Genomic DNA, 17429 nt, shown 5'->3' with positions numbered 1-17429 from the left:
GTGCTTTACTTTGTTTGTACTAAAACGATGTACTTCTCACACAATTATTTCATTTCAAATTTAAGCTTGCACATGATTTTCTGAATTCAGATGTGTCTAGGATTCGTCAACTCGATTTTTTACGTCTACTTGCTTTCGTTTAACTCGAAATTTTGAATTTCTGCTTTCAAATGGTGTTGTGCTAGAAAGTTTGCTATAATTTGTTTGTACCAAACCGCTGTAGTTCCCATACAATTATTTCATTTCAAATTTAAGCTTGCACTCGATTTTCTGAAGTCGAGTGTGTCTAGGATTCGTCAACTCGATTTTTTAAGTCTGCTTGATTTCGTTTAACTCGAAATTTTGAATTTCTGCTTTCAAATGGTGTTGTGCTAGAAAGTTGTGCTATAATTTGTTTGTACCAAACAGCTGTAGTTCCCATACAATTATTTCATTTCAAATTCAAGTTTGCACTCGATTTTCTGAATTCAGGTGTGTCTAGGATTTGTCAACTCGATTTTTTTCGTCTACTTGCTTTCGTTTAACTCGAATCGACTGAATTGCTCTTTTCAAATCGAGTTGTGCTAGAGTGCTTTAATTTGTTTGTACTAAAACGGTTACTTCTCACACAATTATTTCATTTCAAATTTAGCTTGCACTCGATTTTCTGAATCTGGGTGTGTCTAGGATTTGTCAACTCGATTTTTTACGTCTACTTGCTTTCGTTTAACTCGAAATTTTGAATTTCTGCTTTCAAATGGTGTTGTGCTAGAAATTTGTGCTCAATTTTTTTATACTAAGAATATTTATTACAAATTCAAGCTTGCACTCGATTTTCTAAATTCGGGTGTGTCTAGGATTCGTCAACTCGATTTTTTACGTCTACTTGCTTTCGTTTAACTCGAAATTTTGAATTTCTGCTTTCAAATTGTGTTGTGCTAGAAATTTGTGCTCAATTTTTTTATACTAAGACTATTTATTACAAATTCAAGCTTGCACTCGATTTTCTGAATTCGGGTGTGTCTAGGATTTGTCAACTCGATTTTTTACGTCTACTTGATTTTCGTTAAGCTTGAAATTTTGAATTTATCATTTCAAAAGATGTTGTAGTAGAAAGTTGTGCTTTAATTTGTTTGTACTAAAACGGTGTACTTCTCACACAATTATTTCATTTCAAATTTAGCTTGCACTCGATTTTCTGAATTCGGGTGTGTCTAGGATTCGTCAACTCGATTTTTTACGTCTACTTGCTTTTGTTTAACTCGAAATTTTGAATTTCTGCTTTCAAATGGTGTTGTGCTAGAAATTTGTGCTCAATTTTTTTATACTAAGACTATTTATTACAAATTCAAGCTTGCACTCGATTTTCTGAATTCGGGTGTGTCTAGGATTCGTCAACTCGATTTTTTACGTCTACTTGCTTTCGTTTAACTCGAAATTTTGAATTTCTGCTTTCAAATGGTGTTGTGCTAGAAATTTGTGCTCAATTTTTTTATACTAAGTCTATTTATTACAAATTCAAGCTTGCACTCGATTTTCTGAATTCGGGTGTGTCTAGGATTCGTCAACTCGATTTTTTACGTCTACTTGATTTCGTTTAACTCGAATCGACTGAATTGCTCATTTCAAATCGAGTTGTGCTAGAAAGTTGTGCTATAATTTATTTGTACCAAACCGCTGTAGTTCCCATACAATTATTTCATTTCAAATTCAAGCTTGCACTCGATTTTCTGAATTCGGGTGTGTCTAGGATTTGTCAACTCGATTTTTTACGTCTACTTGATTTTCGTTAAGCTCGAAATTTTGAATTTATCATTTCAAAAGATGTTGTAGTAGAAAGTTGTGCTTTAATTTGTTTGTACTAAAACGGTGTATTTCTCACACAATTATTTCATTTCAAATTTAGCTTGCACTCGATTTTCTGAATTCGGATGTGTCTAGGATTTGTCAACTCGATTTTTTAAGTCTGCTTGATTTCGTTTAACTCGAATCGACTGAATTGCTTATTTCAAATTGAGTTGTACTAGAAAGTTTGCTATAATTTGTTTGTACTAAAACGATGTACTTCCCATACAATTATTTCAATAATTCTATATTCAGGTGTGTCTAGGATTCGTCAACTCGATTTTTTACGTCTGCTTGATTTCTTTTAACTCGAAATTTTGAATTTCTTATTTCAAATTGAGATGTTTGTACCAAACCGCTGTAGTTCCCATACAATTATTTCATTTCAAATTTGCACTTGCACTCGATTTTCTGAATTCGGGTGTGTCTAGGATTCGTCAACTCGATTTTTTACGTCTGCTTGATTTCGTTGAACTCGAAATTTTGAATTTCTGCTTTCAAATGGTGTTGTGCTAGAAAGTTGTGCTATAATTTGTTTGTACCAAACCGCTGTGGTTCCCATACAATTATTTCATTTCAAATTTAAGCTTGCACTCGATTTTCTGAATTCGGGTGTGTCTAGGATTTGTCAACTCGATTTTTTACGTCTACTTGATTTTCGTTAAGCTCGAAATTTTGAATTTATCATTTCAAAAGATGTTGTAGTAGAAAGTTGTGCTTTAATTTGTTTGTACTAAAACGGTGTACTTCTCACACAATTATTTCATTTCAAATTCAAGCTTGCACTCGATTTTCTGAATTCGGGTGTGTCTAGGATTTGTCAACTCGATTTTTTAAGTCTACTTGCTTTCGTTTAACTCGAAATTTTGAATTTCTGCTTTCTAATGGTGTTGTGCTAGAAATTTGTGCTCAATTTTTTTATACTAAGACTATTTATTACAAATTCAAGCTTGCACTCGATTTTCTGAATTCGGGTGTGTCTAGGATTCGTCAACTCGATTTTTTACGTCTACTTGCTTTCGTTTAACTCGAAATTTTGAATTTCTGCTTTCAAATGGTGTTGTGCTAGAAATTTGTGCTCAATTTTTTTATACTAAGACTATTTATTACAAATTCAAGCTTGCGCTCGATTTTCTGAATTCGATTTTTTACGTCTACTTGCTTTCGTTTAACTCGAAATTTTGAATTTCTGCTTTCAAATGGTGTTGTGCTAGAAAGTTTGCTATAATTTGTTTGTACCAAACCGCTGTAGTTCCCATACAATTATTTAATTTCAAATTCAAGCTTGCACTCGATTTTCTGAATTCGGGTGTGTCTAGGATTTGTCAACTCGATTTTTTAAGTCTACTTGCTTTCGTTTAACTCGAAATTTTGAATTTCTGCTTTCAAATGGTGTTGTGCTAGAAATTTGTGCTCAATTTTTTTATACTAAGACTATTTATTACAAATTCAAGCTTGCGCTCAATTTTCTGAATTCGAGTGTGTCTAGGATTTGTCAACTCGATTTTTTAAGTCTGCTTGATTTCGTTTAACTCGAATCGACTGAATTGCTTATTTCAAATCGAGTTGTGCTAGAAAAGTTGTGCTATAATTTGTTTGTACTAAAACAGTGTACTTCTCACACAATTATTTCATTTCATATTTAGCTTGCACTCGATTTTCTGAATCTGGGTGTGTCTAGGATTTGTCAACTCGATTTTTTACGTCTACTTGCTTTCGTTTAACTCGAAATTTTGAATTTCTGCTTTCAAATGGTGTTGTGCTAGAAATTTGTGCTCAATTTTTTTATACTAAGACTATTTATTACAAATTCAAGCTTGCGCTCGATTTTCTGAATTCGAGTGTGTCTTGGATTTGTCAACTCGATTTTTTAAGTCTGCTTGATTTCGTTTAACTCGAATCGACTGAATTGCTTATTTCAAATCGAGTTGTGCTAGAAAAGTTGTGCTATAATTTGTTTGTACTAAAACAGTGTACTTCTCACACAATTATTTCATTTCAAATTTAGCTTGCACTCGATTTTCTGAATCTGGGTGTGTCTAGGATTTGTCAACTCGATTTTTTACGTCTACTTGCTTTCGTTTAACTCGAAATTTTGAATTTCTGCTTTCAAATGGTGTTGTGCTAGAAAGTTTGCTATAATTTGTTTGTACCAAACCGCTGTAGTTCCCATACAATTATTTCATTTCAAATTTAAGCTTGCACTCGATTTTCTGAAGTCGAGTGTGTCTAGGATTCGTCAACTCGATTTTTTAAGTCTGCTTGATTTCGTTTAACTCGAAATTTTGAATTTCTGCTTTCAAATGGTGTTGAGCTAGAAAGTTGTGCTATAATTTGTTTTACCAAACAGCTGTAGTTCCCATACAATTATTTCATTTCAAATTCAAGCTTGCACTCGATTTTCTGAATTCGGGTGTGTCTAGGATTTGTCAACTCGATTTTTTACGTCTACTTGCTTTCGTTTAACTCGAATCGACTGAATTGCTCTTTTCAAATCGAGTTGTGCTAGAGTGCTTTAATTTGTTTGTACTAAAACGGTTACTTCTCACACAATTATTTCATTTCAAATTTAGCTTGCACTCGATTTTCTGAATCTGGGTGTGTCTAGGATTTGTCAACTCGATTTTTTACGTCTACTTGCTTTCGTTTAACTCGAAATTTTGAATTTCTGCTTTCAAATGGTGTTGTGCTAGAAAGTTGTGCTATAATTTGTTTTATTAAACAGCTGTAGTTCCCATACAATTATTTCATTTCAAATTCAAGCTTGCACTCGATTTTCTGAATTCGGGTGTGTCTAGGATTTGTCAACTCGATTTTTTACGTCTACTTGCTTTCGTTTAACTCGAAATTTTGAATTTCTGCTTTCAAATGGTGTTGTGCTAGAAATTTGTGCTCAATTTTTTTATACTAAGAATATTTATTACAAATTCAAGCTTGCACTCGATTTTCTAAATTCGGGTGTGTCTAGGATTCGTCAACTCGATTTTTTACGTCTACTTGCTTTCGTTTAACTCGAAATTTTGAATTTCTGCTTTCAAATTGTGTTGTGCTAGAAATTTGTGCTCAATTTTTTTATACTAAGACTATTTATTACAAATTCAAGCTTGCACTCGATTTTCTGAATTCGGGTGTGTCTAGGATTCGTCAACTCGAATTTTTACGTCTACTTGCTTTCGTTTAACTCGAAATTTTGAATTTCTGCTTTCAAATGGTGTTGTGCTAGAAATTTGTGCTCAATTTTTTTATACTAAGACTATTTATTACAAATTCAAGCTTGCACTCGATTTTCTGAATTCGGGTGTGTCTAGGATTCGTCAACTCGATTTTTTACGTCTACTTGCTTTCGTTTAACTCGAAATTTTGAATTTCTGCTTTCAAATGGTGTTGTGCTAGAAATTTGTGCTCAATTTTTTTATACTAAGAATATTTATTACAAATTCAAGCTTGCACTCGATTTTCTGAATTCGGGTGTGTCTAGGATTTGTCAACTCGATTTTTTAAGTCTACTTGCTTTCGTTTAACTCGAAATTTTGAATTTCTGCTTTCAAATGGTGTTGTGCTAGAAATTTGTGCTCAATTTTTTTATACTAAGACTATTTATTACAAATTCAAGCTTGCACTCGATTTTCTGAATTCGGGTGTGTCTAGGATTCGTCAACTCGATTTTTTACGTCTACTTGCTTTCGTTTAACTCGAAATTTTGAATTTCTGCTTTCAAATGGTGTTGTGCTAGAAATTTGTGCTCAATTTTTTTATACTAAGTCTATTTATTACAAATTCAAGCTTGCACTCGATTTTCTGAATTCGGGTGTGTCTAGGATTCGTCAACTCGATTTTTTACGTCTACTTGATTTCGTTTAACTCGAATCGACTGAATTGCTCATTTCAAATCGAGTTGTGCTAGAAAGTTGTGCTATAATTTATTTGTACCAAACCGCTGTAGTTCCCATACAATTATTTCATTTCAAATTCAAGCTTGCACTCGATTTTCTGAATTCGGGTGTGTCTAGGATTTGTCAACTCGATTTTTTACGTCTACTTGATTTTCGTTAAGCTCGAAATTTTGAATTTATCATTTCAAAAGATGTTGTAGTAGAAAGTTGTGCTTTAATTTGTTTGTACTAAAACGGTGTATTTCTCACACAATTATTTCATTTCAAATTTAGCTTGCACTCGATTTTCTGAATTCGGATGTGTCTAGGATTTGTCAACTCGATTTTTTAAGTCTGCTTGATTTCGTTTAACTCGAATCGACTGAATTGCTTATTTCAAATTGAGTTGTACTAGAAAGTTTGCTATAATTTGTTTGTACTAAAACGATGTACTTCCCATACAATTATTTCAATAATTCTATATTCAGGTGTGTCTAGGATTCGTCAACTCGATTTTTTACGTCTGCTTGATTTCTTTTAACTCGAAATTTTGAATTTCTTATTTCAAATTGAGATGTTTGTACCAAACCGCTGTAGTTCCCATACAATTATTTCATTTCAAATTTGCACTTGCACTCGATTTTCTGAATTCGGGTGTGTCTAGGATTCGTCAACTCGATTTTTTACGTCTACTTGATTTCGTTGAACTCGAAATTTTGAATTTCTGCTTTCAAATGGTGTTGTGCTAGAAAGTTGTGCTATAATTTGTTTGTACCAAACCGCTGTGGTTCCCATACAATTATTTCATTTCAAATTTAAGCTTGCACTCGATTTTCTGAATTCGGGTGTGTCTAGGATTCGTCAACTCGATTGTTTACGTCTACTTGATTTTCGTTAAGCTCGAAATTTTGAATTTATCATTTCAAAAGATGTTGTAGTAGAAAGTTGTGCTATAATTTGTTTGTACTAAAACGGTGTACTTCTCACACAATTATTTCATTTCAAATTCAAGCTTGCACTCGATTTTCTGAATTCGGGTGTGTCTAGGATTTGTCAACTCGATTTTTTACGTCTACTTCCTTTCGTTTAACTCGAATCGACTGAATTGCTTATTTCAAATCGAGTTGTACTAGAAAGTTTGCTATAGTTTGTTTGTACTAAAACGGTGTACTTCTCACACAATTATTTCATTTCAAATTTAGCTTGCACTCGATTTTCTGAATTCGGGTGTGTCTAGGATTCGTCAACTCGATTTTTTAAGTCTGCTTGATTTCGTTTTACTCGAAATTTTGAATTTCTGCTTTCTAATGGTGTTGTGCTAGAAATTTGTGCTCAATTTTTTTATACTAAGACTATTTATTACAAATTCAAGCTTGCACTCGATTTTCTGAATTCGGGTGTGTCTAGGATTTGTCAACTCGATTTTTTACGTCTGCTTGATTTCTTTTTACTCGAAATTTTGAATTTCTTATTTCAAATTGAGATGTTTGTACCAAACAGCTGTAGTTCCCATACAATTATTTCATTTCAAATTTGCACTTGCACTCGATTTTCTGAATTCGGGTGTATCTAGGATTCGTCAACTCGATTTTTTACGTCTACTTGATTTCGTTGAACTCGAAATTTTGAATTTCTGCTTTCAAATGGTGTTGTGCTAGAAAGTTGTGCTATAATTTGTTTGTACTAAAACGGTGTACTTCTCACACAATTATTTCATTTCAAATTCAAGCTTGCACTCGATTTTCTGAATTCGGGTGTGTCTAGGATTTGTCAACTCGATTTTTTACGTCTACTTCCTTTCGTTTAACTCGAATCGACTGAATTGCTTATTTCAAATCGAGTTGTACTAGAAAGTTTGCTATAGTTTGTTTGTACTAAAACGGTGTACTTCTCACACAATTATTTCATTTCAAATTTAGCTTGCACTCGATTTTCTGAATTCGGGTGTGTCTAGGATTCGTCAACTCGATTTTTTAAGTCTGCTTGATTTCGTTTTACTCGAAATTTTGAATTTCTGCTTTCTAATGGTGTTGTGCTAGAAATTTGTGCTCAATTTTTTTATACTAAGACTATTTATTACAAATTCAAGCTTGCACTCGATTTTCTGAATTCGGGTGTGTCTAGGATTTGTCAACTCGATTTTTTACGTCTGCTTGATTTCTTTTTACTCGAAATTTTGAATTTCTTATTTCAAATTGAGATGTTTGTACCAAACAGCTGTAGTTCCCATACAATTATTTCATTTCAAATTCAAGCTTGCACTCGATTTTCTGAATTCGGGTGTGTCTAGGATTTGTCAACTCGATTTTTTACGTCTACTTGCTTCGTTTAACTCGAATCGACTGAATTGCTCTTTTCAAATCGAGTTGTGCTAGAGTGCTATAATTTGTTTGTACCAAACCGCTGTAGTTCCCATACAATTATTTCATTTCAAGTTCAAGCTTGCACTCGATTTTCTGAATTCGGGTGTGTCTAGGATTTGTCAACTCGATTTTTTACGTCTACTTGCTTTCGTTTAACTCGAAATTTTGAATTTCTGCTTTCAAATGGTGTTGTGCTAGAAAGTTTGCTATGATTTGTTTGTACTAAAACGGTGTACTTCTCACACAATTATTTCATTTCAAATTTAGCTTGCACTCGATTTTCTGAATTCGGGTGTGTCTAGGATTCGTCAACTCGATTGTTTACGTCTACTTGCTTTCGTTTAACTCGAAATTTTGAATTTCTGCTTTCTAATGGTGTTGTGCTAGAAATTTGTGCTCAATTTTTTTATACTAAGACTATTTATTACAAATTCAAGCTTGCACTCGATTTTCTGAATTCGGGTGTGTCTAGGATTCGTCAACTCGATTTTTTACGTCTACTTGCTTTCGTTTAACTCGAAATTTTGAATTTCTGCTTTCAAATGGTGTTGTGCTAGAAATTTGTGCTCAATTTTTTTATACTAAGACTATTTATTACAAATTCAAGCTTGCACTCGATTTTCTGAATTCGGGTGTGTCTAGGATTTGTCAACTCGATTTTTTACGTCTACTTGATTTTCGTTAAGCTTGAAATTTTGAATTTATCATTTCAAAAGATGTTGTAGTAGAAAGTTGTGCTTTAATTTGTTTGTACTAAAACGGTGTACTTCTCACACAATTATTTCATTTCAAATTTAGCTTGCACTCGATTTTCTGAATTCGGGTGTGTCTAGGATTCGTCAACTCGATTGTTTACGTCTACTTGCTTTCGTTTAACTCGAAATTTTGAATTTCTGCTTTCTAATGGTGTTGTGCTAGAAATTTGTGCTCAATTTTTTTATACTAAGACTATTTATTACAAATTCAAGCTTGCACTCGATTTTCTGAATTCGGGTGTGTCTAGGATTCGTCAACTCGATTTTTTACGTCTACTTGCTTTCGTTTAACTCGAAATTTTGAATTTCTGCTTTCAAATGGTGTTGTGCTAGAAAGTTTGCTATAATTTGTTTGTACTAAAACAGTGTACTTCTCACACAATTATTTCATTTCAAATTTAGCTTATACTCGATTTTTTTAAGTCGAGTGTGTCTAGGATTCGTCAACTCGATGTTTTACGTCTACTTGATTTCGTTTAACTCGAATCGACTGAATTGCTCATTTCAAATCGAGTTGTGCTAGAAAGTTGTGCTATAATTTGTTTGTACCAAACCGCTGTAGTTCCCATACAATTATTTCATTTCAAATTCAAGCTTGCACTCGATTTTCTGAATTCGGGTGTGTCTAGGATTTGTCAACTCGATTTTTTACGTCTACTTGATTTTCGTTAAGCTCGAAATTTTGAATTTATCATTTCAAAAGATGTTGTAGTAGAAAGTTGTGCTTTAAATTGTTTGTACTAAAACGGTGTATTTCTCACACAATAATTTCATTTCAAATTTAGCTTGCACTCGATTTTCTGAATTCGGGTGTGTCTAGGATTCGTCAACTCGATTTTTTAAGTCTGCTTGATTTCGTTTAACTCGAAATTTTGAATTTCTGCTTTCTAATGGTGTTGTGCTAGAAATTTGTGCTCAATTTTTTTATACTAAGACTATTTATTACAAATTCAAGCTTGCACTCGATTTTCTGAATTCGGGTGTGTCTAGGATTTGTCAACTCGATTTTTTACGTCTACTTGATTTTCGTTAAGCTTGAAATTTTGAATTTATCATTTCAAAAGATGTTGTAGTAGAAAGTTGTGCTTTAATTTGTTTGTACTAAAACGGTGTACTTCTCACACAATTATTTCATTTCAAATTTAGCTTGCACTCGATTTTCTGAATTCGGGTGTGTCTAGGATTCGTCAACTCAATTTTTTAAGTCTGCTTGATTTCGTTTAACTCGAAATTTTGAATTTCTGCTTTCAAATGGTGTTGTGCTAGAAAGTTGTGCTATAATTTGTTTGTACTAAAACGGTGTACTTCTCACACAATTATTTCATTTCAAATTTAAGCTTGCACTCGATTTTCTGAATTCGGGTGTGTCTAGGATTTGTCAACTCGATTTTTTACGTCTACTTGATTTCGTTTAACTCGAATCGACTGAATTGCTCATTTCAAATCGAGTTGTGCTAGAAAGTTTGCTATAATTTGTTTGTACCAAACCGCTGTAGTTCCCATACAATTATTTCATTTCAAATTCAAGCTTGCACTCGATTTTCTGAATTCGGGTGTGTCTAGGATTTGTCAACTCGATTTTTTACGTCTACTTGATTTTCGTTAAGCTCGAAATTTTGAATTTATCATTTCAAAAGATGTTGTAGTAGAAAGTTGTGCTTTAATTTGTTTGTACTAAAACGGTGTATTTCTCACACAATAATTTCATTTCAAATTTAGCTTGCACTCGATTTTCTGAATTCGGGTGTGTCTAGGATTCGTCAACTCGATTTTTTAAGTCTGCTTGATTTCGTTTAACTCGAAATTTTGAATTTCTGCTTTCTAATGGTGTTGTGCTAGAAATTTGTGCTCAATTTTTTTATACTAAGACTATTTATTACAAATTCAAGCTTGCACTCGATTTTCTGAATTCGGGTGTGTCTAGGATTTGTCAACTCGATTTTTTACGTCTACTTGATTTTCGTTAAGCTTGAAATTTTGAATTTATCATTTCAAAAGATGTTGTAGTAGAAAGTTGTGCTTTAATTTGTTTGTACTAAAACGGTGTACTTCTCACACAATTATTTCATTTCAAATTTAGCTTGCACTCGATTTTCTGAATTCGGGTGTGTCTAGGATTCGTCAACTCGATTGTTTACGTCTACTTGCTTTCGTTTAACTCGAAATTTTGAATTTCTGCTTTCTAATGGTGTTGTGCTAGAAATTTGTGCTCAATTTTTTTATACTAAGACTATTTATTACAAATTCAAGCTTGCACTCGATTTTCTGAATTCGGGTGTGTCTAGGATTCGTCAACTCGATTTTTTACGTCTACTTGCTTTCGTTTAACTCGAAATTTTGAATTTCTGCTTTCAAATGGTGTTGTGCTAGAAAGTTTGCTATAATTTGTTTGTACTAAAACAGTGTACTTCTCACACAATTATTTCATTTCAAATTTAGCTTATACTCGATTTTTTTAAGTCGAGTGTGTCTAGGATTCGTCAACTCGATGTTTTACGTCTACTTGATTTCGTTTAACTCGAATCGACTGAATTGCTCATTTCAAATCGAGTTGTGCTAGAAAGTTGTGCTATAATTTGTTTGTACCAAACCGCTGTAGTTCCCATACAATTATTTCATTTCAAATTCAAGCTTGCACTCGATTTTCTGAATTCGGGTGTGTCTAGGATTTGTCAACTCGATTTTTTACGTCTACTTGATTTTCGTTAAGCTCGAAATTTTGAATTTATCATTTCAAAAGATGTTGTAGTAGAAAGTTGTGCTTTAAATTGTTTGTACTAAAACGGTGTATTTCTCACACAATTATTTCATTTCAAATTTAGCTTGCACTCGATTTTCTGAATTCGGGTGTGTCTAGGATTCGTCAACTCGATTGTTTACGTCTACTTGCTTTCGTTTAACTCGAAATTTTGAATTTCTGCTTTCTAATGGTGTTGTGCTAGAAATTTGTGCTCAATTTTTTTATACTAAGACTATTTATTACAAATTCAAGCTTGCACTCGATTTTCTGAATTCGGGTGTGTCTAGGATTCGTCAACTCGATTTTTTACGTCTACTTGCTTTCGTTTAACTCGAAATTTTGAATTTCTGCTTTCAAATGGTGTTGTGCTAGAAAGTTTGCTATAATTTGTTTGTACTAAAACAGTGTACTTCTCACACAATTATTTCATTTCAAATTTAGCTTATACTCGATTTTTTTAAGTCGAGTGTGTCTAGGATTCGTCAACTCGATGTTTTACGTCTACTTGATTTCGTTTAACTCGAATCGACTGAATTGCTCATTTCAAATCGAGTTGTGCTAGAAAGTTGTGCTATAATTTGTTTGTACCAAACCGCTGTAGTTCCCATACAATAATTTCATTTCAAATTCAAGCTTGCACTCGATTTTCTGAATTCGGGTGTGTCTAGGATTTGTCAACTCGATTTTTTACGTCTACTTGATTTTCGTTAAGCTCGAAATTTTGAATTTATCATTTCAAAAGATGTTGTAGTAGAAAGTTGTGCTTTAAATTGTTTGTACTAAAACGGTGTACTTCTCACACAATTATTTCATTTCAAATTTAGCTTGCACTCGATTTTCTGAATTCGGGTGTGTCTAGGATTCGTCAACTCGATTGTTTACGTCTACTTGCTTTCGTTTAACTCGAAATTTTGAATTTCTGCTTTCTAATGGTGTTGTGCTAGAAATTTGTGCTCAATTTTTTTATACTAAGACTATTTATTACAAATTCAAGCTTGCACTCGATTTTCTGAATTCGGGTGTGTCTAGGATTCGTCAACTCGATTTTTTACGTCTACTTGCTTTCGTTTAACTCGAAATTTTGAATTTCTGCTTTCAAATGGTGTTGTGCTAGAAAGTTTGCTATAATTTGTTTGTACTTAAACAGTGTACTTCTCACACAATTATTTCATTTCAAATTTAGCTTATACTCGATTTTTTTAAGTCGAGTGTGTCTAGGATTCGTCAACTCGATGTTTTACGTCTACTTGATTTCGTTTAACTCGAATCGACTGAATTGCTCATTTCAAATCGAGTTGTGCTAGAAAGTTTGCTATAATTTGTTTGTACCAAACCGCTGTAGTTCCCATACAATTATTTCATTTCAAATTCAAGCTTGCACTCGATTTTCTGAATTCGGGTGTGTCTAGGATTTGTCAACTCGATTTTTTACGTCTACTTCCTTTCGTTTAACTCGAAATTTTGAATTTATCATTTCAAAAGATGTTGTAGTAGAAAGTTGTGCTTTAATTTGTTTGTACTAAAACGGTGTATTTCTCACACAATTATTTCATTTCAAATTTAGCTTGCACTCGATTTTCTGAATTCGGATGTGTCTAGGATTTGTCAACTCGATTTTTTAAGTCTGCTTGATTTCGTTTAACTCGAATCGACTGAATTGCTTATTTCAAATTGAGTTGTACTAGAAAGTTTGCTATAATTTGTTTGTACTAAAACGATGTACTTCCCATACAATTATTTCAATAATTCTATATTCAGGTGTGTCTAGGATTCGTCAACTCGATGTTTTACGTCTGCTTGATTTCTTTTAACTCGAAATTTTGAATTTCTTATTTCAAATTGAGATGTTTGTACCAAACCGCTGTAGTTCCCATACAATTATTTCATTTCAAATTTGCACTTGCACTCGATTTTCTGAATTCGGGTGTGTCTAGGATTCGTCAACTCGATTTTTTACGTCTGCTTGATTTCGTTGAACTCGAAATTTTGAATTTCTGCTTTCAAATGGTGTTGTGCTAGAAAGTTGTGCTATAATTTGTTTGTACCAAACCGCTGTGGTTCCCATACAATTATTTCATTTCAAATTTAAGCTTGCACTCGATTTTCTGAATTCGGGTGTGTCTAGGATTTGTCAACTCGATTTTTTACGTCTACTTGATTTTCGTTAAGCTCGAAATTTTGAATTTATCATTTCAAAAGATGTTGTAGTAGAAAGTTGTGCTTTAATTTGTTTGTACTAAAACGGTGTATTTCTCACACAATTATTTCATTTCAAATTTAGCTTGCACTCGATTTTCTGAATTCGGATGTGTCTAGGATTTGTCAACTCGATTTTTTAAGTCTGCTTGATTTCGTTTAACTCGAATCGACTGAATTGCTTATTTCAAATTGAGTTGTACTAGAAAGTTTGCTATAATTTGTTTGTACTAAAACGATGTACTTCTCATACAATTATTTCAATAATTCTATCTTCAGGTGTGTCTAGGATTCGTCAACTCGATTTTTTACGTCTGCTTGATTTCTTTTAACTCGAAATTTTGAATTTCTTATTTCAAATTGAGATGTTTGTACCAAACCGCTGTAGTTCCCATACAATTATTTCATTTCAAATTTGCACTTGCACTCGATTTTCTGAATTCGGGTGTGTCTAGGATTCGTCAACTCGATTTTTTACGTCTGCTTGATTTCGTTGAACTCGAAATTTTGAATTTCTGCTTTCAAATGGTGTTGTGCTAGAAAGTTGTGCTATAATTTGTTTGTACCAAACCGCTGTGGTTCCCATACAATTATTTCATTTCAAATTTAAGCTTGCACTCGATTTTCTGAATTCGGGTGTGTCTAGGATTTGTCAACTCGATTTTTTACGTCTACTTGATTTTCGTTAAGCTCGAAATTTTGAATTTATCATTTCAAAAGATGTTGTAGTAGAAAGTTGTGCTTTAATTTGTTTGTACTAAAACGGTGTACTTCTCACACAATTATTTCATTTCAAATTCAAGCTTGCACTCGATTTTCTGAATTCGGGTGTGTCTAGGATTTGTCAACTCGATTTTTTAAGTCTGCTTGATTTCGTTTAACTCGAAATTTTGAATTTCTGCTTTCAAATGGTGTTGTGCTATAATTTGTTTGTACCAAACCGCTGTAGTTCCCTTACAATTATTTCATTTCAAATTCAAGCTTGCACTCGATTTTCTGAATTCGGGTGTGTCTAGGATTTGTCAACTCGATTTTTTACGTCTACTTGCTTTCGTTTAACTCGAAATTTTGAATTTCTGCTTTCAAGTGGTGTTGTGCTAGAAAGTTTGCTATAATTTGTTTGTACTAAAACGGTGTACTTCCAATACAATTATGTCATTTCAAATTTAGCTTGCACTCGATTTTCTGAATTCGGGTGTGTCTAGGATTTGTCAACTCGATTTTTTACGTATACTTGCTTTCGTTTAACTCGAATCGACTGAATTGCTTATTTCAAATAGAGTTGTACTAGAAAGTTTGCTATAGTTTGTTTGTACTAAAACGGTGTACTTCTCACACAATTATTTCATTTCAAATTTAGCTTGCACTCGATTTTCTGAATTCGGGTGTGTCTAGGATTCGTCAACTCGATTGTTTACGTCTACTTGCTTTCGTTTAACTCGAAATTTTGAATTTCTGCTTTCTAATGGTGTTGTGCTAGAAATTTGTGCTCAATTTTTTTATACTAAGACTATTTATTACAAATTCAAGCTTGCACTCGATTTTCTGAATTCGGGTGTGTCTAGGATTTGTCAACTCGATTTTTTAAGTCTGCTTGATTTCGTTTAACTCGAATCGACTGAATTGCTTATTTCAAATCGAGTTGTGCTAGTAAAGTTGTGCTTTAATTTGTTTGTACTAAAACGATGTACTTCTCACACAATTATTTCATTTCAAATTTAAGCTTGCACATGATTTTCTGAATTCAGATGTGTCTAGGATTCGTCAACTCGATTTTTTACGTCTACTTGATTTCGTTTAACTCGAAATGTTGAATTTCTGCTTTCAAATGGTGTTGTGCTATAATTTGTTTGTACCAAACCGCTGTAGTTCCCATACAATTATTTCATTTCAAATTTAAGTTTGCACTCGATTTTCTGAAGTCGAGTGTGTCTAGGATTCGTCAACTCGATTTTTTAAGTCTACTTGATTTCGTTTAACTCGAAATTTTGAATTTCTGCTTTCTAATGGTGTTGTGCTAGAAATTTGTGCTCAATTTTTTTATACTAAGACTATTTATTACAAATTCAAGCTTGCACTCGATTTTCTGAATTCGGGTGTGTCTAGGATTTGTCAACTCGATTTTTTACGTCTACTTGATTTCGTTTAACTCGAAATTTTGAATTTCTGCTTTCAAATGGTGTTGTGCTATAATTTGTTTGTACCAAACCGCTGTAGTTCCCTTACAATTATTTCATTTCAAATTCAAGCTTGCACTCGATTTTCTGAATTCGGGTGTGTCTAGGATTTGTCAACTCGATTTTTTACGTCTACTTGCTTTCGTTTAACTCGAAATTTTGAATTTCTGCTTTCAAGTGGTGTTGTGCTAGAAAGTTTGCTATAATTTGTTTGTACTAAAACGGTGTACTTCCAATACAATTATGTCATTTCAAATTTAGCTTGCACTCGATTTTCTGAATTCGGGTGTGTCTAGGATTTGTCAACTCGATTTTTTACGTATACTTGCTTTCGTTTAACTCGAATCGACTGAATTGCTTATTTCAAATAGAGTTGTACTAGAAAGTTTGCTATAGTTTGTTTGTACTAAAACGGTGTACTTCTCACACAATTATTTCATTTCAAATTTAGCTTGCACTCGATTTTCTGAATTCGGGTGTGTCTAGGATTCGTCAACTCGATTGTTTACGTCTACTTGCTTTCGTTTAACTCGAAATTTTGAATTTCTGCTTTCTAATGGTGTTGTGCTAGAAATTTGTGCTCAATTTTTTTATACTAAGACTATTTATTACAAATTCAAGCTTGCACTCGATTTTCTGAATTCGGGTGTGTCTAGGATTTGACAACTCGATTTTTTAAGTCTGCTTGATTTCGTTTAACTCGAATCGACTGAATTGCTTATTTCAAATCGAGTTGTGCTAGTAAAGTTGTGCTTTAATTTGTTTGTACTAAAACGATGTACTTCTCACACAATTATTTCATTTCAAATTTAAGCTTGCACATGATTTTCTGAAGTCGAGTGTGTCTAGGATTCGTCAACTCGATTTTTTACGTCTACTTGCTTTCGTTTAACTCGAAATTTTGAATTTCTGCTTTCAAATCGAGTTGTGCTAGATAAGTTTGCTATAATTTGTTTGTACTAAAACGGTGTACTTCTCACACATTTTTTTCATTTCAAATTTAAGCTTGCACATGATTTTCTGAATTCAGATGTGTCTAGGATTCGTCAACTCGATTTTTTACGTCTACTTGATTTCGTTTAACTCGAAATGTTGAATTTCTGCTTTCAAATGGTGTTGTGCTATAATTTGTTTGTACCAAACCGCTGTAGTTCCCATACAATTATTTCATTTCAAATTTAAGTTTGCACTCGATTTTCTGAAGTCGAGTGTGTCTAGGATTCGTCAACTCGATTTTTTAAGTCTACTTGATTTCGTTTAACTCGAAATTTCGAATTTCTGCTTTCAAATGGTGTTGTGCTAGAAAGTTTGCTATAATTTGTTTGTACCAAACCGCTGTAGTTCCCATACAATTATTTCATTTCAAATTCAAGCTTGCACTCGATTTACTGAAGTCGAGTGTGTCTAGGATTTGTCAACTCGATTTTTTACGTCTACTTGATTTCGTTTAAATCGAATCGACTGAATTGCTCATTTCAAATCGAGTTGTGCTAGAAAGTTGT

This window comes from Anopheles darlingi, chromosome 3 (genome assembly GCF_943734745.1).
Source record: "Anopheles darlingi chromosome 3, idAnoDarlMG_H_01, whole genome shotgun sequence".
In the NCBI taxonomy this organism is placed as follows: Eukaryota; Metazoa; Arthropoda; class Insecta; order Diptera; family Culicidae; genus Anopheles; species Anopheles darlingi.
This window is presented reverse-complemented; position numbering follows the sequence as displayed.